This window comes from Lissotriton vulgaris, chromosome 2_1, assembly GCF_964263255.1.
Source record: "Lissotriton vulgaris chromosome 2_1, aLisVul1.2, whole genome shotgun sequence".
Lineage (NCBI taxonomy): Eukaryota > Metazoa > Chordata > Amphibia > Caudata > Salamandridae > Lissotriton > Lissotriton vulgaris.
This window is the reverse complement of record NC_141687.1, coordinates 1,698,600,056-1,698,623,537: the sequence shown is the minus strand read 5'-3', so window position 1 is coordinate 1,698,623,537 and position 23,482 is coordinate 1,698,600,056. Positions and strand designations below refer to the sequence as shown.

Below are 23,482 nucleotides of genomic sequence, written 5' to 3'. Positions count from 1 at the left end.
TGTACACACCCACAATCCATACTGCTATTGATTAAACTCAGGCTTCCCTGTAGCCACCCTACACCATAGACATCCACACAAGCAGCCGTAAATAGGCAAATGTACCCTGAAAAATTACACAAACACACCGCTGCCTAAATTACCATGGACAGACACCACCACAGAAAGATTAAAGTTAACTCTGCCAAAGACCCTGCCGAATAGCTCTAGACTTCACTGCAGACACTGCCTCAATAATCCTAGATATCCCTGTAAAGATCAGCATTTTTATAATAGTGTTAGCATAATAACTCTAGACACCCAGACAGTATCCTTAAAGTTTTCAGATGACATCACTAAGAAATGCCTGGACATCGCTACATACACTTCTAGAATAGTCCTTAACTCCTCTAAAAACATCTCGCCAAAGACGCCACCACAATATTCTTACACACCGCACAAACACAATAAAGCTTGGCTCTCAACGGGCATTACCCTACAATACCCTTACAGATCCTAGCAGTTCCCCCTAAAATAATCATAAAGCCCCACCCGGCAGACATTCCCACAATAACCCTAAAACATCCCTACTGACTCAACCAAAATGACAATATACACTTCTGCAGACAACCCATAATAACAGTATATGCTCCCCACACTCACTACCACAATAAACTTATACTCCCTACAGACACTCTCATGTAACCTTCTGTACAGCAACAGTAGTAGAGTAGGATACCTTCAGTGAAACACAAAAGTATGCACGATTTGCATAATATGACCGATGGCCACACTCTGGAAGCCCCGCTCTATAAAGGAAATCCCTTCCAACCAATGTGAACAGGGAGTGGCATCAGCCATGAGCCCTGACCACCCAAGAGTCTTGACCTAGAAGTGATATTGTCCCTGCACCTTCTCCTCGAGATCACACCACCCCATAAATCATGACCAGGAAGTGACATCACCCATGTTTGCAGTGTGGAAACCCCACTCTGAAAGCAATGTAATTTTTCCTATTTGCCTGGATGTGACAGTACTCACAGACCCTCTGCCCCTGAAGTGATTTCACAGAGGCCCCTAACCCTGAAAGTACCCAGGTACCCTAAAACAGAGACCTTTCGCCCAAGAGACAACCTATCTAGGTGTGGCAGAAACTGGAAACAGATGCAGGAAATGAGAGCTTTGATCCAAGACACTGCTCATGTAGGTGTGAGAGATGCTGGAAACAGGGGAGAGAGAGACCAGTAATTCAAGAGGCAGTCTATGCAGAGGGCTGAAAACAGATGAAAATAGAGATGTCTGAACCATACTGTAAAAGGTAATGAACAACCAACTTAGGGCTTTTCTCCATCTTAATAATTCTCTGGACCCATCGCGATATGGGTTCAGAGCCTATCATAGTACTGAGCTGGCTCTGTTAAAATCCACGGAGGAAATTCGAGAGGCCGTGGACAGGGAAGGAAATGCTGTACTCATTGTACTAGACCTATACGCGGCCTTTGACATGGTCCATCATAAAATATTGATAGGACCGTTTGTCTGAAATTTGTGTAAAGGGGTCCACTTGTAAACTTTTACAATCTTTCTTATCAAATAGGTCTCAAACTGTCGACCTGGATGGTAATACCTCCAAACCTTTCTCACTCCCTAGTGGGGTGTCGCAGGGCTCGTCTCTTAGCCCAACGCTATTTCATATATATGTAGCACCATTGGCTGGAGTCATTAGGCCCTTTGGCTTCCGGTTCACCTCTTACGCATATGACACACAAATTGTGTTATTGCTGACAGAGGGAGCTGAAAAGGAGACCGGGGATCGCGTTCATGACTGCATGAGCGCCATTGCGGTCTGGATGTCCTCCAAGTGTTTAAAACTCAATTCTTCCAAGACCGAGGTCCTCAAATTTGGCTATAATCCTCGGGTGTGGACACCGGAGTGGTGGCCAGAGCACCATGGTGTATGTCCAGTACCTTCAAAAAAAGCCAAAAACCTGGGAATTCTGGTGGATAACAAACTTACTATGGGTGACCAAGTCAATATGGTGACCTCAGCCTGCTTTATGGTCCCCAGAATAATCAGGAAAATTAAGATCTTCCTTACTGAGAGCAATCTTAAGACAATGGTTACGGCCCTCATAATGTCGCGTCTGGACTATTGTAATAGGTTATACCTTAATGTTCAAAAACAACATTTGAACAGACTTCTATTGGTCCAGAACGCAGGGGCTAGAATGCTGCCTGGAACACCGAAGTTCGTTTCTGTTAAGGGAGAACAGAAAAAACTGCACTGACTCCCAGTAAAGCTAAGAACACGCTTCAAGGCTTTGTGTATTGTCTTTAGGGCCTTTAATGGAACAGGTCCAGAGTTTCTCCGACGTAAACTCCAATGGTATGTTCCAGGCAGGATGCTACAATCAACTGGTGCTAAACAAGTGTAAGTTGCCTCCTTCAAAAAAAAACATTGGGGAGGTAGAAACTTTATTTTTTGTGCATCTAGAGCTTGGAACAAGCTCTCTTTTCAGCTTAGAAATGCCCCGGACCTTTTTACTTTCCATAAGGGCTTGAAGACGTGGCTTTTTTCTCAGTAGCACGTTATCAGCCTCTCCAGGAAACCAGTACTTAGCGCCAAGACACCCCAGGGTAACCGTGTGCTCCATAAGTATAAATAACATAACATAACATAAGACACCCCATGAAGGTATGGGATTGGATTGGAGCAGAGCAGGGTAAAGAGACCATTAATTGAAGAGATGATCAAAGCATGAGTGAGAAGAACTGGAAACAGCAAGAACAAAGTCACCGCTGACCCAAGAGACGGCCCATGCATCTGGGAGAAGATCAGCACACAGGATTCAAGAGAGACCTCTATTCCAGGAGATGGCCCAAGCAGAAATGAGAGAGGCGAAGAAAAAACTGCAGCAACAAGAGATGAACAATCCAAGTGTGAGAGCATGAAACAATGGAGAAAAGAATGCCCATTAATTTAAGAGGCGACCCATGGGGTTTTATGGTCCCTATAGGTGTGAGAGGGGCTGAATACAGAGGAGGGAAGAGAGACCACTCCAACATGAAATGACCCATGCAGATGTGAGAGCTTCTTGGTTGAGTAACATGAACAGATGAACCAAGAAAGAGCTCTTTGGGTTTGCAACGGGTTCGTACAGAGTACGGAACACAAAGAAGAGACCCCCAGGACGTGTGCAGAAAGTGAAGTCAGAGTTACATACTTACTTGCACCTCTGTAGAAACTGTCATTACATTGACATATCATATCCGCTTCATCCTCGTCATTTGCACATACTGCAGAGGAGACAATAAAGCAAGGTACATCAGAATCTTAGAACAGATGCTCAACAAGCATGTCATAAATAGTGATGTAGGGGATGGGCAATAAGCAAAAATATGCAGGTATCAGGGCGTCTCTACAGCTTTCTGGATGGATCCACTTACTCATGAAAGTGTGAATGGACGGGCACCTCTTTTGAATGACGAGCTGCTATTGAGGCCCCTGAACAGAGAGGAAGGATATCTTCTGCCCAGGGTGATTGGAGAAGAGAACAAAAAAGTAAATGGGACTCTGATGCTGCAGTCAGGTTGCTGCAACTTGTGTCATCACGCAAGCAAATGTAGCCACACCATTTCCCTGCTACAAACCAATGGAGATGGCTGCCTGCAGAGCCCCTCCCAGAGGGACCTGGAAGAACCAAGGGGCATATTTATAAGGGCTTTATCTCTGCTTTTTTGGCTTAAAAAGCAGAAATAAAACTATCACCCTATTTACAAGACGGTGCTAACATGCATAATTGCATGTGAGCACACTTTTTCCCAACGCCTCCCTTTGCATCTCTAATGAGATGCAAAGTGGGCGTCACTGGGCGTACCCCGGATTGACAACCTTGCAAATATCGTTGATGTTCACATTGTGATATTTACAAGGCTGCCCCAGCATTTTAGCACACGTTAGTTTTTGGAGAAAACTAGTGTTTTCGCCAAAAACTAACATCTGCTAAAATGCAGACTTACCTATCCCTAACATTGGGGTGGATTATGCTGATACGAACCTGTGGGTTGTATCAGCAAGGTTATCGCTGTTTTGCAGGGAACATCAATGGAAAGCCAGCTATGTTTCCTGCAAAACGGCGATAACCTCGCTATCTCCGGAATTTTTATTGCCCTGTTGTAATGCGTTGGTAATAACACGCAACCTGGGCGATAAATTCCAGAGATAGCCTGCGATAATAAACATATCGCTAAGCAGGGTGTGGCAGGCCGACTGCCAAAAGAGGTTGCCCCCCACCTACCCTCGACACCCAGGAGTGCAAGTAGATCCAGAAGAACAGTGTCTGTGGGGCTGTCTTGGAATGTGCTGTCTTGGAATGTGTTCAATCGCTCCACGATGGGTAGTCACAGACGCGCCTATCACTGGGAAAACACCCTACTGGAGTTCAGGGTAAAGGGGCTCTGTAAAACAAAAGTTAGCTAGAGCAGCTGATGACGTATTTTGCGCAGGTCAGAGGATGGGCAGAGGGTAGCTTGGTTATAAATAAGGGTGGAAGAAAGGTTAATTATAAGCAGGGCTGTGGGGTGTTAAGAAAGTGCCTGGGAAGGGGGAAGGATGAATGGGCTTTGAGCAGATATGGCACCCATTCCTTTAGGACTGGAACGGACACAGACATTTTAAAATGTTTTTAAGCTAGGTTATAGTTTCTCAGCTAGAGTTTAGTCAGTGATTTTAGATTAAAAAGTTATGATATATGGAAGGGTGGCTGCATGTGGGGATATAATTGACCAGATTTGGAGACAAGCTGTAAAACGGATTTCTGTTCCATAGGCTTGGTAGCCAGCTGGAGTGGTAACGAAGAAAGAGATTTGAAATTGTGGTCACTCCATCATCAAATGAACAGGAGAACATACAGGTTGGCCGAGATTTGGACAACACTTAGGGTTGGATTTTGATGAGGTGGTGGTGAGATGGTATAGTCTAGGTCAGTGCTTCCGAACCAATGGGTCAATTTCTGGTGAGCCCCAAAATCAATGCAATAAATAAAGATGCCTTTAAATTCTGTATTTATCTTGACACATTTGCTGCGCTTCAAAGATAGGTCAAATGTCAGGCTATATCTTCTGAAGCTTATTTGTTAAACTCAGAGACTGGTGTTTAGGTACTCCTCTCACTTTGCTGTCAGAGAAAGAAAGATTTGAATTATGTGACAATCCTATTGGACAACATGAAGTGTAAAAGGAAAGTTGGAGATTGTAATTTTTACTAACACACAAGAAATGCAAATACCAGTAAATTAACTGTAGACATTCAGCAGTTAGCAAAGCAAAATAAAGCACATTATTTTCTAATTGTGAAGTGTGATGGAAACAAAGTTTAAGTATAATCAGAACAAATCAAGACACTTTACTTGGTAATGCACAAATAATACACATTCACTGAAAACCTTTATCCGCACATTATCATTTGTGTGCAATATGGTTTTATCTATAAAACTGCATGGCTGTGCAAATGTAGTGACCATTTCAATGGAAAATGTGCTGCCTTCAAATAACAATGCTCTACCACATGCTTTATACATTAAAAAGTCGCTCTCCTCATGTCTTTTAAAGCAAGGTAGGTTGTAAAACGTTTTCGTAGGAAAAAGTGGGTCGTAGATGTAAAATGTTTGTGAAGCACTGGTTTGGTGGTACAAGGTGGGAAAACTAATTCCCACGTTATGGGAGTTGAAGAAAAAGTGGTCAAGAGTAGACAATCTATTACTATACCTTGGGGAAAATGGCATGGTATAATCCACTTGGCTGGTGTTGATAAGTTGGGACAATTTGGGAAAATTAGATTTAAACATTGTACCATACAGACGAGACAGGGTTATGCTGTTCTGGATGCAGATACTTCCCTGGAGAATTTAGAAGTGGCAAGAAAGCCTGCAGGAATGAACAGAGCACAGATTGGAGGTGAACATGAGCTATTTGGATACCCCAACTTAGTGGGGTTGGGGTAATTAATAATGTGGATGTTGCATTTGGGGGCCTGGTTCTATTAAGGCATGGTGGGGTTCACTTGTCCCTACTGGGTAATAGGTTGTACCTAAAAATGTGATGAAGGTGCTGCAGCAGTTACAAGGTAACAAGGTTGAAGAAGAGTGGGGCAGAAGAAACACCTCAGAGGAAGGTGTGGGTGCAGAAAGAACACCAAAAGGGAGGGTCATTCTGGTGCAAGGGCGATTGCTCAAAGAACAAAGATTTGAGTAGAAGTTAAAGGAGAAGTAGGGGGGGAAGGAATGGTGAGCCAATAGACAGGCAGGGTGGACAAGCAATGTATGGTGTCTTGGGGTGGGAGTGGAATTATAAGAGGGCAGTAAGACATAACACTGGCTACAAGATAGGCTGTTACTAAGGTAATGGTGTGTGAAAAGTAAGTGTGAGAATGTGTTTAGAGAGTAGGCAAAATCAGTGCTTAATTTAGAAAATATTAAATGCGGGGGCCCAAAGTTTTGCAAAGAGGCTCACGAGAGGCACTACTGAATGTGAAGGGGTGCCAAATATCAAGTCTGCGGAGTCTTGATTCCAGCTAATACCTCTTAAATCACCATCAACTACTCCCTGCCTATTTTCTATTGCTGTTTCTGTTTCATCCCTCCTTTATCCCTTTGTCACTGTTTTTCTGCCTTTCTCTTCGTCATTCCTTTCCTCTTTTGTGTTTCTCTCTCTGTTGCTCTGAATCAAAGTATTTTTAGGAAAAATACGTGTCTGTCCCTTATAGAACTGGGGGTCTGTAGGTGGCAATGGTATACACCTTTGATCAAATAGGAACCGTGGCTTCTAAGTCAGGGAAAGGGGATTACACTACTGGATAACCCCTGCTCACCCCCTTGGTAGCTTGACACGAGCAGGCAAGCTTATCTCAGAGGCAGTGTGTTAAGCACTTGTGAACACATACAGTAATACAGTGAAAACACTACAGATGGACACAACGCAGGTTTTATAAAAGTAAGTATTCTTTATATAGACTTATCACAAGAAGATCACTTAAAAGCAGTCTTTAGCAACCGATAACCCCAACTGGAGTTATCACAACATCAAGGTCAAAGAAATCCCAAAGTACGGCGCCGACCACAAAAACAGCTCCTGGCGTCTGGGAGGTGCGTCGTCGTTGGCACATTGCGGCGTCGGTTCCTTGCTTCGGGGGAAGATGATGCGTCAGGACCTGGATGCTTGCGCAGGCAGGGGAGGCGTTGGATCCGGACCGGAGAGGAGGTGACGTCACGATGGCGCCGAAACCACGGTTCCGTACGATGTCACAATGTCGATGGATTCTTGACCACCCACGTCGATGATCGGCTCCGCGATGATGTCGGCTTTGTAGTCGATGTGGCACAGCGGCGGCATCGGGCAGGGGTCGCAAGTCGGAGCAGGGCTCACGGCTATGGCAGGCTTACGATGTTGTTCGCTGGCGTCGAAGTGGCATGCGCCCGGCGGTGGGTCTACGTTGCAAGTCAGAGCAGGGCTCACGGCTTTGATGCAGATCATGGCGTCGCTCGCCGGCGTCGATGTTGCAGAATTCCTTCTGTAGCCGCTAGAACAGCAAGATGCAGGTAAACAGAAGGGGTGAAGTCTGGTATCCCTGAGACCTTGGTCAGGAGGCAATCTCAAAACAAGCCCTTGGAGTAATATTTAGCAAGATGATGAAAGTCCTTTAGAAGTTCCTTCTGCTCTCCTTAGCACTGAAGACACCACTGTAGGCCAACCCAGCAACACAGCACACCGCAGGGGGGCAGTACAACTCCTACAGCTTCCTTGATTCTTCTCCTTGGCAGAGGTTTGTCTTGTTGTTCCAGAAGTGATCTAAAGTCTTGGGGTCCGGTCCCCATATTTATACTGCAAAATCCTTTGTCCTCTGAAGGCAAAGGGGCATGTACCTAGTCCAAACCAGTTCTGTGCAGTTCTGGAGCACTTTGTTTACAGGACTCCTTCTTTCCTTTGAGAGTGTGGGCCAGGGACATCAGACACACCACAGGAGGTGAAATCAGCATTGTGAAAGGTAGGCACAACCCTATTCAGACCCAGGTGCTATTCCTCCCACCCATCTACATGCAGATAGGTCTATTCAGCCTTGTGCTGACTCATCCTTTCTCCTGGAATTCCCCAGCCCCTGTCACTTACAAAACCAGACATACCATACACACGCTAGCAGAGGCAGGCTCGATGGTTAGGTAAGAAAATACCTACTTTCTTAAAGTGGTATTTTCAAACACAGAATGTTAAAACCAAGTTTACTAAAAGATGTATTTTATCATTCTGAGTTCAGGCATACTACATTCGAATTTCTACCAGTTTCCGTGGGTCAGGCAGGATTATAGGATGTCATAATCAAACTGCCCATTCTGACCTATGAGGAGTGGTAGCCTTGCAATAGTGAAAAACGAAAATGGCTCTAATTCACTATTAGGACATGCCACAAATACCAGGGCATGTCCTACCTTATAATTACAATGCACCATGCCCTTGGGCCTACCTTAGGTTTAGGGACTGGCAAGTGGATGCACTTACTAAGTCATCATTGCAGTACTAGACTGCACACAGGCTCTGCAATGGCAGGCCTGAGACACACTTTACAAGTTGCTTCTGTGGGTGGCACAATCAGTGCTGCAAGTCCACCAGCAGCATTTGATTTACAAGCCCTGGGCACACATGGTGCACACTACTAGGGTCTGACAAGTAAACCAAATAACCCAATCATGGAGTCACTAATCAATACATCAATTTAACATAGGGAGCACTTGCAATGTGGCACTGAATAGCAGTGGCACAGTGCCCAGAGCATCTAACTAGCAAAACAGATCAAAAACAGAGGAGGCAATCAGTAACAAATGGAAGGGAGACTCACGCCAATGATTCCAGGTCAAACACATATCCCCTCTAGCTGAAATCAGGGGAAAACTACCCTTCCTCTTGGGAGTTCTCTTTACTAAGGTGGAAAAATCCAGACAGGCCATCAGCATTGGCGTGTTCTGTACCAGGGCGGTGTTCCACCGTAAAGTCCATCCCCTGTAGGGAAATGGACCACCTCAACAACTTTGGGTTCTCCCCCTCATTTGCATCAACCATCTGATGGGCCTGTGTCTGAACCCAGAAGTGAGTCCCAAACAGGTATGGTCTCAACTTCTTCAGTGCCCAGACCACAGCAAATGCCTCACGCTCAATTGCACTCCACCTCTGTTCGGGTGGAAGTAACCTCCTACTGATGAAGGCTACAGGTTGGTCTAGGCCCTCCTCATTAATCTGTGAAAGAACAGCCCCCACACCATGCTCTGAAGCATCTATCCGAACAATGAACGGGTGCTGTGCATGTATCAGTCTTCAAGCCTTCTGACAGGTGTCAGTCCAGTTCACTTTCTTGGGCTGCTTCCCGGAAGTCAGCTCAGTCAAGCTTGCAACATTGTTGCCATACCGCTTGACAAACCTCCTGTAGTACCCCGTGAGTCCTAAAAAGCTCTCACCTGCGTCTGAGTCTTTGGGGGTTCCCATGTCAGGATGGTATCAATCTTGGGTTGTAGGGGCTCCACCTGGCCGCTCCCTACCTGGTGCCCCAAGTACACCACGGAACCCTGCTCGATCGGGCACTTACTCGCCTTGATCGTGAGGCCTGCCTTGCGCAGTGCCATAAACACTTCCCAGAGGTGGCACAGATGTTCTTCCCAACTGGTGCTGAACACTGCAATGTCATCCAGGTAGGCGGCACTGAAATCTTTCAGTCCAGCCAACACCTGGTTGACCAACCTCTGAAAGGTGGCAGGGGCATTCTTCATCCCAAAGGGCATAACCCGGAATTGGTAGTGCCCATCTGATGTGGAGAATGCTGACCTCTCTTTGGCCCCATCAGTCAAGGCAATCTGCCAGCACCGAGACGTCAAATCAAATGTGCTGAGGTACCATGCAGCACCTAACCGATCAAAGAGCTCATTACCTCTGGGGATGGGGTGCACGTCAGTCCTGGTGACTGAATTGAGTCCTCGGTAGTTCACACAGAACCGGAGTTCAGGTGTGGCACCAGGCTGGGCAGCCTTTGGGACGAAGACCACTGGGCTGGCCCAAGGACTGTTAGAGGATTCAATCACTACTAAGGCGAACATCTTGGAGACCTCCTCCTTGATGTAAGTTCTGACCCTGTCAGTCACCCTGTAAGCATTGTGCTTCACAGGAGGACTGTCCCCAGTGTCTACATCATGGACGCACCACTCAGTGACACCAGGAACCAGGGAAAACAAATCAGAGAATTGCCTCAACAATTGGCGAAAATCTCGCTGCTGTTCAGGGGTCAGTGTAGCAAAGAGGCTGACACCATCCACTGACCCATCTTGCTCTGTTGCAGACAGGAGCTCAGGAAGAGGCTGGGTCTCCACCTTCATTCCATCATCTGTTGCTAGCCCACTTCGGACCTTTCTAAGTGGGGCTTCAGACGGTTAAAATGCAGGCCCCGCAAAGGGTTCCTAGGAGACCGCAAGTTTACCAAATAGGTGACATTACTCTTGTGCTCCACCACCTCAAATGGTCTGGTCCACCTGTCTTGGAGTGCAAAAGGCTGCACAGGGGCCATGACCCAAACTTTCTGTCCAGGTTGAAGCTCAATCAGAGTGCCATTCCGATCGTACCACCACTTCATCTCCTCCTGGCTGGCTTCCAGATTCACTTGGGCAAGTTGTATGAAACGCTGAGTCTGGTTCCTGAAGCCCAGCATGTAACTGTATACATCCTGGGGAGGTTTCCTGGGAGAGTGCGCCCAGCCTTCCTTGACCAGATTCAAATCGTATCTTACCGGGTGTCCACACAGTAGTTCAATGGGGCTGAACCCTAGGGACTTCTGTGGCACCTCACGGTAAGCAAAAAGGAGGCATTGCAAAAGGACGTACCACGTACGCCTCATAGGTTCCTCAAGACCCATAATCATGCCTTTAAAGGTCTGGTTGAATCTTTCAACCAGCCCATTACTTTGGGGTGGTAAGGAGTGGTGAACTTGTATGTAACACTGCACTCCTGCCACAGGGACTTCATATACTTAGATATGAAGCTGGTATCACGGCCTGACACCACCTCTCTGGGGAACCCCACACAGGAGAAAATCCCCATCAGTGCACATCCCACCACTGGGGCCGTCACTGTCCTGAGCGGGATGGCTTCCGGGTAGTGAATAGCATGGTCCACCAAGACCAGGATATACCTGTTGCCCGTGGCTGTTTTGGGGTCCAGTGGCCCCACAATGTCAATGCCCACCCGTTCAAAGGGGGTACTGACTACAGGGAAAGGTTGGAGAGAAGCCTTTTGCTTCCTTCCACTTTTCCCACTTGCCTGGCAAGTTTGACAAGTCTTACAATGAGTGTCTGAACTCTTCCAATTTGGGGCCAATAAAAGTCAGTGACAAGCCTTTCAAAGGTCTTGTCCTGCCCCAGATGTCCAGCTAAACGCATATCATGAGCCAACCCCTGTAGGAAGGCTCTGAAGTGCTGGGGTAGCACCATCACACAGACTGACCCAGGCTCAGCAACCTTAGGGTCTGTATACAGGAGGCCGTTCTCCCAGTAGATCCAATGTGATCCAGACTGATCACCTGCTGCCTGGTTTGTGGCCTGTTGCCGCAAAGCCACAAGAGAAGGGCACTTCTTCTGCCCTGCAAAAAATTCCTCCCTGGAGGGTCCTCCTTCTTGCTGCCAATGGGTCAGCTCAGGCAGGTCCCCCAGTTCAGCAACTTGCTCCCCTGTAGGTTCCAGGGCATCCCTCCTCAAGGTCTGCCTCCTTCTGGACCGTGGGAACAATGAGGGCTGGTTTCTCGCACCCCTACCTCTTCTCTTTAAGGCAGGTTCCTGGGCCTTACTCTCAGGCTCCAGGATCACTTGCACACCCTTACTGGCTGCCATAGACTGAGTGGTCACACACGCCCACTCAGGCAGACCCAACATCTCCAAATGAGCCTTCTTCTCCACCTTATCCCAAGGGGGGCTTTCAAAATCATTGCCCAACAGAAAATCAACGGGCATGGCTGGCCTCACAGTTACTTGGAGAGTACCTGATACCACGCCCCCCCCCACTCAAAGGGAACCTGAGCCACCTTGCAGTGGCTCTCTGTGTTTTCAGCAGCAACAACTGGGAAAAATGCTTTGGGGACCACCTGCTCTTCAGACACCAAGTGACCCCTGACAGCTGTCACACTGGCTCCGGTGTCTCTAAGAGACTCCACTCTATGGCCATTTATGGTTACCCACTGCCTGTATTTCTTAGTGTTATCAGGCAGCTGAGTCTTAGGGACCATCTCAAAGTCTCCTAAGGAGACAAGGGACATTTCTGCGGGACCCCACCCACCTTGGGCACCCATGTCCTCCCCTCCCAGGGCTACACTCGCCATATGACTGGGGTTGCACGGGGGTGCACGGGGTGGTACATATTGACCCTTTTGGGAACACTGGGGATCATACCACCGGTGTCCCACTTGCTTACACTGAAAGCAGGGAGCAGCCCCCCTGTGAACAGTTTTACCGGTCAGGGGCTCTGGCTTTTTCTCAGGGGGAGGCTGGGAACCTTTCCCTTGATTCTCTTGGGAATTACTTTGGGGCCCTTTCTGGAACTCCCTCTGTTTACCCTTGTCCCCCCACTCTTCTGCTAGGGACCCTGCCCATCTTTGGCTGAGTCGCCCACATGACCCTTGTGGACCCTGGTACTGACCCTGCGGTCCGCCTCCTCAGCAAGCTTCCTAGGGTTAGTTAACTTGCTATCAATAAGGTGCTGGTGTAGCTCTGGAAAACAATTAGCAGACAAGTGTTCCCATGCAAACAAATCACAGAGCGCTTCAAAAGTATCCACTTTGATACCCTTCACCCAGCCATCCATACCTCTGCAAAAGAAAGATACATATTCTACCCAAGTGGTTCTCTCCAGCTTCTTACAGTTTCTGAATCTCTGTCTATAGAGTTCTGGGGTCAAACCATACCTTGTCATCAGGGCTTCCTTCATGTGGGCATAAGACATCCTATGTTCACTGGGTGTGTCTAACAAAGTATCCCTCCGTTCACTCACAAGGCGGCCCGCCAACCCAGCTCCCCAATCCTTGTCAGGGACCGGGTGGGCCAACATTGCTATCTCATAGGCTGCAAACCACTGCCCATTATCTTCATGCTTATGAAAATCTTTGATGACATCCTTTGGGTTATATACCCTGCCTTCTGAAGGCACAGATGATGCGCTGCCAACAGAGGGATTGCTCTCTAAGCCCTTTGCCTTGATCTCTAACTCCCTCAACATCCTTTCATGCTCCATTCTCATTTTCTCTCTCTTTCCAAGGACAACCTGTTATTCTCTATTTCCCTATGACCCTCCATCTTAAGCTTAGCCATCTCCAGCTTGTGTGCCCTATTTCTCTATCTGTCTTCCAGTTCTCTGGGGGGCAGGTCTTTTGGAAGAAATGCTACTGCCAGGTGGGGACGGTACCCCTTCCCTAGCTGGAAACACTGGCCTATCCAGTTGCCCATCTGCATCCCCAGCTGGCTCCAACACCAGATCAGGGGCCTTTCTTGCTTCTACCAGGCCCTCAGCGCCTTTTGGTAGTCATCCTTTTTGGAAATGCCTGGTGTAACAAATTCCAATTTCTTGCAGAGATGCTTGAGCTGTTTTAAAGTGTAGGTTTCCAACCTTTCTTGCTCAGAATCTAGATCCATAGATGCAACTGATGCTGGTTTACTCATTGCAGTAGGAATTGGCAGTTCTCAGGAAAAATAACAGTCCAAGGAAAAAAATAATTCTACCGAAATGTATGTGGTCGCATTTGTTCTGCACTCACTAGTAGTGTACACCAATCATTGTATATGAGGCAGAAATGCAAGTCCAAATCCTCACCACTGACCACCAATGTTAGAACTGGGGGTCTCTTGGGGGCAATGGTATACACTTTTGATCAAATAGGGACCCTTGCTTCTAAGTCAGGGAAATGGGGATTACACTACTGGATAACCCCTGCTCACGCACTTGGTAGCTTAGCACAAACAGACAGGCTTATCTCAGAGGCAGTGTGTTAAGCACTTGTAAACACATACAGTAATACAGTGAAAACACTACAGATGGACACAACACAGGTTTTATAAAAATAAGTATTCTTTATATAGACTTTTCACAAGACCATAAATTACAGAAATCCACAATACTGTACTCAATATTAATTCTTCAAGATGGTAGCAATGATTCAAAAATAGGTTATTCACTTAAAAGCAGTATTTTGCAACCGATTACCCCAACTGGAGTTATCACCATGTCACGGTCAAAGAAATCCCAAAGTACGGCACCGTGATCCAGAAGTGATCTAAAGTCTTAGGGTCTGAGTCCCCATATTTATACTGCAAAATCCTTTGTCCTCTGAAGGCAGAGGGGCCTGTACCAATCCCCCAGCCCCTGTCACTTATAAAACCAGGCATACAATACACAAGCTAGCACAGGCAGGCTGGATGGTTGGGTAAGAAAATACCTACTTTCTAAAAGTGGTATTTTCAAACACAGAATGTTAAAACCAACTTTACTAAAAGATGTATTTTATCATTCAGAGTTAAGGTATACTAAATTCAAATTTCTGCCATGTTCCCTGGGTCAGTTAGGATTATAAGATGTTATAATCAAACTGGCCTATGGGGACTGGTAGCCTTGCAATGGTGAAAAACGAAAATGGCTGTAATTCACTATTAGGACATGCCACCCACACCAGGGCAAGTCCTACCTTATACTTACAATGCACCCTGCCATTGGGCCTACCTTAGGGGTGTCTGATATGAAGAAAAGGGAATGTTTAGGGACTGGCAAGTGGGTGCACTCACCAAGTTGACATAGCAGTACTAGACCGCACACAAGCTCTGCAATGGCAGGCCTGAGACACACTTTACAAGCTGCTTCTGTGGGTGGCACAACCAGTGCTGCAAGTCCACCAGCAGCATTTGATTAACAAGCCCTGGGCACACATGGTGCACTGTAGTAGGGCCTGACAAGTAAATCATATAACCCAATCATGGAGTCACTAATCAATGCATACATTTTAACATAGGGAGCACTTGCACTGTGGCACTGAATAGCAGTGGCAGAGTTCCCAAAGCATCTAACCAGCAAAACAGATAAAAAACAGAGGAGGCAATCAGTAAAAAATGGAAGGGAGACTCTCGCCAATGATACCAGGTCTAACAGTCCCCACAAATAAGTGCCAGTGGCCCCACCTGCCACCACTGGCTCATATTAAACACTCCTTCATTCTTTCCTTGACTCTAACTGAAGCTTACGCTTGCGCTTTGTTATCCTTTTTTTATTGTTGAGTGATCGTTGAGTGCACTGATTTTATTAGATCTGTCAGCGGCATTCGATACGGTCAGCCATAAAACCCTCTTGTCCCACCTTGCCAATGTGGGTATAGAGGGACCTGCCTACCAATGGCTTGAATCTTTCCTGTCCAATCGGACACAGAGGGTGCAGCTAGGTGATCAGGTATCGTTCACCGGCCCCTTGATGTGTGGTGTCCCGCAGGGCTCGGCATTGTCCCCCTTGCTTTTCAATCTATACCTACAACCACTGGTGGAGACCCTGGCCCAATTGGACTGCCAGGTCTTCAATTATGCAGACGACACCCAGCTCCTTGTACGGATTAACAACTCCAGCGTTACTCAGGAACACGTACGAGGTGCTGCGCTTTACAGCGAGCTGGATGACTGATAATTCACCTAAAATAAACCCAGACAAGATGGAAATTCTGGTTGCCCACACATCAATAACCCTTGGTGTGACCTGTTCTGGCCGCGGGAGCTGGGAGTTATCCCTACCCCAGTCCCAGTGGTAAGAAGCTTGGGCAACAAAATCGACGCCAAACCTTCAATGAACAATCAAGTGTCTGCAGTGGTTGGTACCTGCACAGGGCTTTTGAGGTGCTTGCGGAAACTCGTTCCCCTCCTCACTACAGCTTCTCTACAGGCTACTGTTTCTGCCACAATTTTGCCCAGGTTGGACTATAGGAATGCCTCTTACATCGGCCTCCCGTGGAAACTAACAAGAAGACTACAGGTTGTGCAGAACGATGCGGCACGCCTCATTTTTTATCTACCAAGACGGACTCACGCCTCTTCACTGCTCTCAAAATTACATTGGCTCCCTATTAGGCAGTGAGCAGCTTTTAAGGGCCTTTGCATTGCTCATAAGGCCATCTACGGTCAGGCCCCATCATACATCAAGGACCGCCTGACGAGTTACATCCCGGCTCGGACCCTCCGTTCCTCTGTAGCTTGCCGCCTAGTCACCCCTCGCTTTCATTCTTCTCGTAAAGGGGGCAGAGCCTTTTCCACCTTGATACCACAGCTCTGGAACAGCCTACCAGAAAATTTGCGCAAGGAACCAGTCCTCCTTTCGTTTAGAAAAAAACTCAAGACTATTTTGTTTGTGGAGGCACTGTCTACGTAATAATTCGTCCACACTAGCTCACATGCATTGTCTGTTGTAATATTCCCCCTAGAAGCGCGAAGAGACCTGATGGTGAACTAGCGCTATACAAAAGCCAATTAACATTAACATTAACTCTCACACGGCGAACACATCTATCCACACAGACTTGTACCATTATTGATGCAACAATTATATTACTAACTCCAGACGAAGATGACGCTTGCGGCTTCACATTATTCATCGATGAGTCATCCTTGACTCTCACGCGGAGAAAACTCTACTCAAACGGATTTCGTGACTTGTACAGTTATTGATGCATCAAATAAAATACGGCTGTTGGACCCGGCCCTTTTGGCAGGTTCACCCCGAGACTGAGGGGGCTGCCCTTGCTGTGTGATCTGGGGCTCACCTGCAGTTTGTTGTTTCCACTAAGGTAGAGGAAAGGGGACTTTGCTGTGTCCTGTTTCCCCCCACCTGCTTGAAGAGGAACTGTGCTGTGTGCTTTGTACCTCAGAAGTGAAATAGTTTCCAGGTGGTAGACCAGTGATGGAGTGAGGCCTGATCTGGTAGGAGAAGAGAGTTCTGGTTTGGAGTTAACCAGGTGGGTTCAGAGCGGTGTAGAACCGGAAGGTGTCCCTGCCGTGCGGGTCTGTGTCCGTGTTTTGTCGCCCAAAGCAGGGAAGCCCATCAATGGAGTGATTGGTCTACCCTGCGTTTTGGCTGGAAGGGGGTTGTGTTGGACCCGGGCCTTTTGGCAGGTTCACCCCGAGACTTTTTGCTTTTTCCTAGCCTGTTTCTGTGACCTGGTGTTTGTGATTTTAGGCCTCTGCGCACTTTTTCACTGTGGTACAGTGTAAAGTGCTTGAGCTCTCTGGTATGTGTGGTGAGTGACCTGCCCTCCCATAGGAATGAATGGGGAATATGTATGCCCATGGTAGTTCCTGATGTGTGGGGGTGCAGAGGCGAGTTTGATATGTGCGAACTCGTGAGATTGAATGCTGCGTAATGATATATGCGGCATGACTGTGTCTAGTCTAGAAGTGCCACTTTTAGAAGTTGGCATATTTGTGTAATTTGTGTCTGCCGTGTGATTGGCTGGTGAGCCTGGTCCGGGAGTGCCTGGGCCTGCTTGTGGATTGACTGTCTGGTTTGAGGGTGACAGGGGCTGGGGAGCCCCAGGAGGTTGTCTGAGTCAGCCTGTGGATGAAAGGCTGCATCTGCTGCCAGGGAAGTGGGAGGAGATGGCACCTGGGAGTGACTAGGGCTGTGCCTGCCTGACCACAATGCTGGCTCCACCTCCCGCTGGGCGACTGTCACCTCTGTCCCTGACACTAAAGGAGGACCCTAAAACCAGTTCTAGCTGGTTCTCACACTGCCTGCACAAAGACTTCAAAGGCTTTTCTCTGTATAAGAAGGGGCTGTGTCCCCTTCCATTTTATTCTTGTTTTCTGACTTGAATCCTGCCAGGCGCGTGCTGCTGCTTGGGCCCCAGCCCCTGAACACCTGATGGACTTTCCTACATGCCTTGAGGACTTCTGGGGGACCCCTCAGCCTTGCCTGGGCTGATTGGGGGGACTTTGCTTTGCCCCCCTGGGACCTTTGGCAGCATGGAGAAGCTGCATTTTTCCGCAGAGAGCGCTTGATTTGTGTTTCTAGCGCCTGGAAGCGCTGTTTTTTAAAAAAAATTAAAATTTATTTTAAAGGTTTTATATAGCGCTGGCTAGTCCCGGAGGTATCAGAGCGCTTTACATGAGTACCAGATCATAGTTACAGGTTAAATCATTACAACGGTTACACAGTTATTAGAGCATGGCAACATAGTTACTTGTAAGGTCGAGATAAACAACAAGCACAAATACGTTAGGGAAAAAGCAGGCAAGGGGAGAGATTCAGGGGAGGGAGTTAGGAGCAGGGGAAGTAGACAGATAATGAAGGCGGGAAAGAGGAGGGGAGGGTGAGAGACACCTCATGGAGAGAGGAGGGGAAGGGCGACGGGGGCACAAACCGATAGACGAGTCAAAGCAACGTCCAAAGTCCAGTAAGCTGTGATCCCAGGGGAAGTGGTATCCCTTCCCTATCTCTGTTGCGAGAGGGTCCCTTTATGCAGTGGACTCTCTCAGAGGGGTCTCTGAGACTCCAAGGCCTACATACTGGATCCGTCCCCAAAAAGGGGAGAGGGAGTGCTTTGGCAAGGGGTGCCATACCATACCTCAGCTGTGAGTGGCTCCCTTGGCGCAGTGGACTCTCTCAGCGGGTTCGCTGAGACTCTAGAGTATAAATATTGGAACTTTCCCCAACAAGGGGAGAAGGAGTGCTTAGTCAAAGGGCACAAAGGACAGGGGGCTAGGGAGAGTAGCAAGCAAGGGGAGATATTCAGGGGAGTGGGGAAAGGAGCAAGGGAGGTAGACAAAGAGAGAAAGAGTACTAAATGGGAACATGTTTAATTAATGAGTTAATATATAGCTAGACCCGAAGGAATCAGAGTGCTTTACATGAGGAACAATAATGTTACAATTAATATCAGTTAAAAGTTACATATGTATCAAGAAAAGCATTTAAAGAATATAGGGGACAAGGTGAATGGAGCAAGGAAGGGTAAGGGGATAGGAGGAAGATAAGACGTAGAGACGAGGGGAAAATCTGTCCAAGGTCTGGCAGGTAGGTGTCGGCTGGGGGGAGTCCACAACACATCTCCTCTTTAGCTATCTGGTATCTCCACCGGACATCAGAAGACTGCAGAGGAGGAAATTCACAGCCCTTCTCTACAAAAGGTATTGGGGTAGCTCCACCGGGCATCATTCAGAATAGCTGAGATGAATAGATGAATAGATGTGGATGCCTCCGTACCTTTTATTTCATCACCAAAAGGCAGATGGAGGCCCATCCAAAAGAACAATTGTGTTGCATGTGCCGTCAAGTAAAAGAAATGTTTATACATGTCTTCTCTGTGTGCCCAAATATGCTAGCACGCCAGCGGCTACTGCTACACAAGCAGTTTTTAGCCTTAGATATTAAAACCTGCAGGGCGGCGGCCATGGAGGCTTTATATCCAAAGATTGTTATATTGAACATTTGCCTGGTGCAGTTTTTAGCAATTTTTAACAAACAGATTGAAACTTTACCTTGAAGAAAGGGACACGCAAAATATGTGCAACTGCACAGTAAATGTCACCCCTGCATAGCTGTTTTTATGGTTGCATTAGGTGTTTAAGCCTCTTTGGCAGATAGGTGCATTTAACAAATTTGTCCTTTTTTTGCACACTTTGCATTAATGTACCATTAAGTTCTGAAAAGGCTTCTTTTGCACAGCAAAAGTCAGGCTAACATTAAGCATCATGATCAATGTTGTTGTGTTCCTAATCGCAGCAGGTGATGTGAGTTGCTATTCTGCCACAATATGTTTATACAGTTTTTGCCCATTGCACAGTAACCTGTGGATTTTACATGCCACACATGCTGCACAATCCTTGTTAGTTAAGGATCATATATAATGCACTGTTAAAATGCAAAAATACCTACTTTGTACAATAGCATCAAGTTGGTACTAAACATAAGGAACAAACATCGTCATGCATTATCCCTAGCAGGTGGGGTGAGCTGGCGATCTGTCTAAAAATGTTTATACAACTTTTGTACTCTGACATTTACTTGTGGATCTTTGCACACTCCTTGTTAGTTCAGGTTCTCTTATAATATATTCTTAAACCCTGATAATGCCTCATTTGTGCAGTAGTCTGAAGTTTGTATTAAGTATCTAGAACAAACCTTGTCATGCTTTGAAACCCAAGCAGTTGCTGTTCTGCTCCAAATTGTTTACAGTGTTTGACATTTGCTCAGTTACCCGTGGATCCTTGCATTCTTTTTTAGTAAGGATCATATATTTAGTTCGGAGTTTGATTACGTTGTCTTATTTCATCTCCCTGTGCTCATATGCACAATAGAGGAAAGCCAATGGTTTTCAACTAGTTACAAAATCCCTATTTTTATCTTCTTGTAAGCATGGTTTTCGGAGATGGCTCGATGCGCCTGTGATGGGGAGACACTTGTGCTTAGACTGCCTGAAGTACAGTACTTGTGATCATGTAGTACATTTTATTATGTTTATGGTAATAATTAACTAATAAACAAAATCTTTGATTGATTGATTGCAGCAAGCTTCCCTTAATGAAACTAGACTGATAGACTGATTGGGCTTAACAAGAAGGGGTACAAAAGTTTCTAGGCGAGATGCTACAATTTTGGCAAATATATTCGAATCATAATTGATTAATGAAATAGGTTGATAATTTTTGCAAAGTGTGGTATCTTTATGCTTCTCCCTGAGCGCCTGGGAGCGCTCTGCCTGTTTTCTGGCGCTAGGAGTGCTTTACTTTGCCCAAGCGCTTAGTAGCGCTTTTATTTTCATATTTAATTGAGGCCGGTGCCCACCCGGCATTGCCACGCGTTGAATTCCCCGCCGCTGCTTGGGACGAAGCACCGGAGGGACCGCGCTGGGATTGGGCCGCTGTTTGGGGCTTGTCCCGGTGGGCCGCGCTGCCATTGGCTGACCGGCCCGAGATTCCTTGATGACGTCTCCCCGGGTCGCGCCGTGATTGGCTGCCGGCCGAGGAGAGAAGAGAAGATGAGCGAGGCGGCCATTGCGGGGCTCTCGGGAGTGAGGGAGAGCCCTGCTGGTGCCATGGACGATGTTGCCGGTCTCCCGTGATTGTGAGGGAGACCGGGGAAGAAGGAAGCTGCCTGCCATGCCCGCCACGGGGCCCCTGAGTGAAAGGAGAACCCCGGGGAGAGAGAGAAGACCGGCCGCCCGAGCCGCAAGGCCTCCGTACTGCGAGGAGAGCCCCGCAGCAGGACCGCGAGCAGTTGGTGAGTCTGGACTGGGCCGGGTAGAGTGGGGCAGAAGAGAAGGGAGGGGCGCCGGGACACATTGTCGGTGTCCGCCCCCCCTCCAGTAGCGGGAGCTCGCGCTAATTGTCAGTATGAAGCCACGAGGGCTTCAAGGGCGGCCCCGGTTGGCAGAGGGTCGCCCCAACGTGGAGGTAGAGCCCAGAGAGGCTCAGAGGGGGCATTTCTTTCTGTAGAGCCACAGAGGCTCAGAGGGGGCATTTCTTTGTGTAGAGCCCCGAGGCTCCATGCTCATATTTTGTTTCAGAGTCCACGAGAGGCTCCACGGGGGTACCTAGTGAACTCAAGTCCCCCAAGGGGGGTGGGGGGGCACAGTTGTTTTGAGAGCCTGAGGGCTCCATGGAGCCTATTTTTGTTTTAGAGCCTGTGTGGCTCCAACGGTTGTGTTAGGTCAGAGCCTGTGTAGGCTCCAACGGGGGCACAAGTGCTTCAGAGCCTGTGTGGCTCCAACAGTTGGCGCAGTTTGCGCCTAAGGGTCGGTGAGGACCCTGTCGCAGTTTGGATTCACAGCTGCCCAGCAATTAGTGGGCAGCTGCACCGTTTAGGTCTTGTGAGTGTTCCCAGGTGCCCAGCAAGTAGTGGGCACCTGCTACGTTTAGGCTTGTGCTTGGACTGGCGCTGCATGGCAGCGCGCCCTGACATTCTGGACACAGGGCGTCTTAGCCCCAACAAGGCCAGTTGGCCTAGGGACTGCCACAGGTCGTGGCTTATGTAAGTTTTGCGCAATTGTATGGTTATTGCACCTCTGAATGCGTTTTCTTGCATCATGTGTTATTCCTGCACCTCTGAATGTTTTTAGGCATCATGTGATTTTTGCGCTATTGTATTGTTCTGGCACCTCTGAATGTTTTTTTAGGCATCATGTGTCTTCCTTTTCCCTGCGCTGCACCTTTGAATGTTTTAGGCATCATGTGTCTTCTTGCGCTGCACCTTTGAATGTATTTTATTGCATCATGTGTCGTCCTTGATCTTACTCCTCTGAATGTATATTTATGTGTCTTCTTGCGCTGCACCTTTGAATGTATTTTATTGCATCATGTGTCTTCCTTGATCTTACTCCTCTGAATGTATATTTATGCATCATGGGTAATGTGTTCCTTCCTAGACCCCTAAACGCTGTGTGATACTTAGGTTGTTGTCGGCACACCTCTGAATGTTTTTAGGCATCATGTGTTTTCCTTTATTACTCCTCTGAATGTGTTTCATGCATCATGGGTAATGTGTTCTTGTTTATACCCCTAGGTGCTGTGTGATACTTAGGTGGTTGTTCTTTTTAGTACAGGTGGTCCTAGTGAGGTCCTGGTTCCTGTTACCAGTGGTTACTGGTTGTGTGCCATAGTTGCTAATTTGTGCTACTATGATTTTTATTCTTTATTATTCTTTATTCTAAAAGTGCTATTTCTGATTCTGACAGTGGCCCATGTGGCCCTGTCCTGTACATAATCCCTTGTGAATATTGTCCGTGCCAGTTGGCACCATGTATTTTGTGTGATACTATCTGATGTGTTTTTACAATACAAAAGTTATTTTATAATAACCTTGTGTGGAGTTCCTTTTGTGGTGTGCCTAGGATGTTGTTGCTGTTGTGTGCTGGCGCAAATGCTTTACACATTGCCTCCGAGTTTAGCCTTGCTGCTCGTGCCAAGCTACCAGGGGGTGAGCAGGGGTTATCTTGGCGTGTGACTCCCTTGCCCTGACTAGAATGGTGGTTTCTGCCTAGCTTTGGCGACAGCCTTAGCCAACCAAAAATAGCCAGTTCTAACAACGGCACAAAATAAAACTGTTTAAGGGCCCGATTCACAGAACTAACTTAAGACATAATCCTAAACTTACTACTTTTGGTATCCACAGAATGCACTTACTACTTTTGGTATTCACAAAATGGACTTTACGTCTGCACTCAGGCCAGAGATTTCGGCCTGGAGGCGGAGATTCCGGCCCGTAGGTGGAACTTCCAGCCCGGAGGTGGAGATTTCGGCCCGGAGGGGGAGATTTCAGCCACGGCTAAGTCTCCGCCACCGGCCGGAACCCATACCTTGTTCCTATCCATGTCCATGTTTTGCAGGTGAAAACCTGGGGGCGTATTACCAAGCAATAGCGATAATTATCGCTATTGCTTGGTTAGAGACAAAAATGTACCGCTGAGCTGCGGCGA

At 47.4% G+C, this 23,482-nt stretch overlaps 1 pseudogene across 1 annotated transcript in view; it reads right to left on the bottom strand.

Moving 5' to 3' along the window:
- LOC147733126 (pancreatic secretory granule membrane major glycoprotein GP2-like) overlaps positions 1 to 23,482 on the bottom strand; it is a 225,747-nt pseudogene that overhangs the window by 158,970 nt on the left and 43,295 nt on the right. Inside the window, exon 3 of the transcript XR_015308702.1 lies at positions 3,208 to 3,276. The product of XR_015308702.1 is annotated as a pancreatic secretory granule membrane major glycoprotein GP2-like (transcript). The remainder of the gene's footprint in view (positions 1 to 3,207; positions 3,277 to 23,482) is intronic.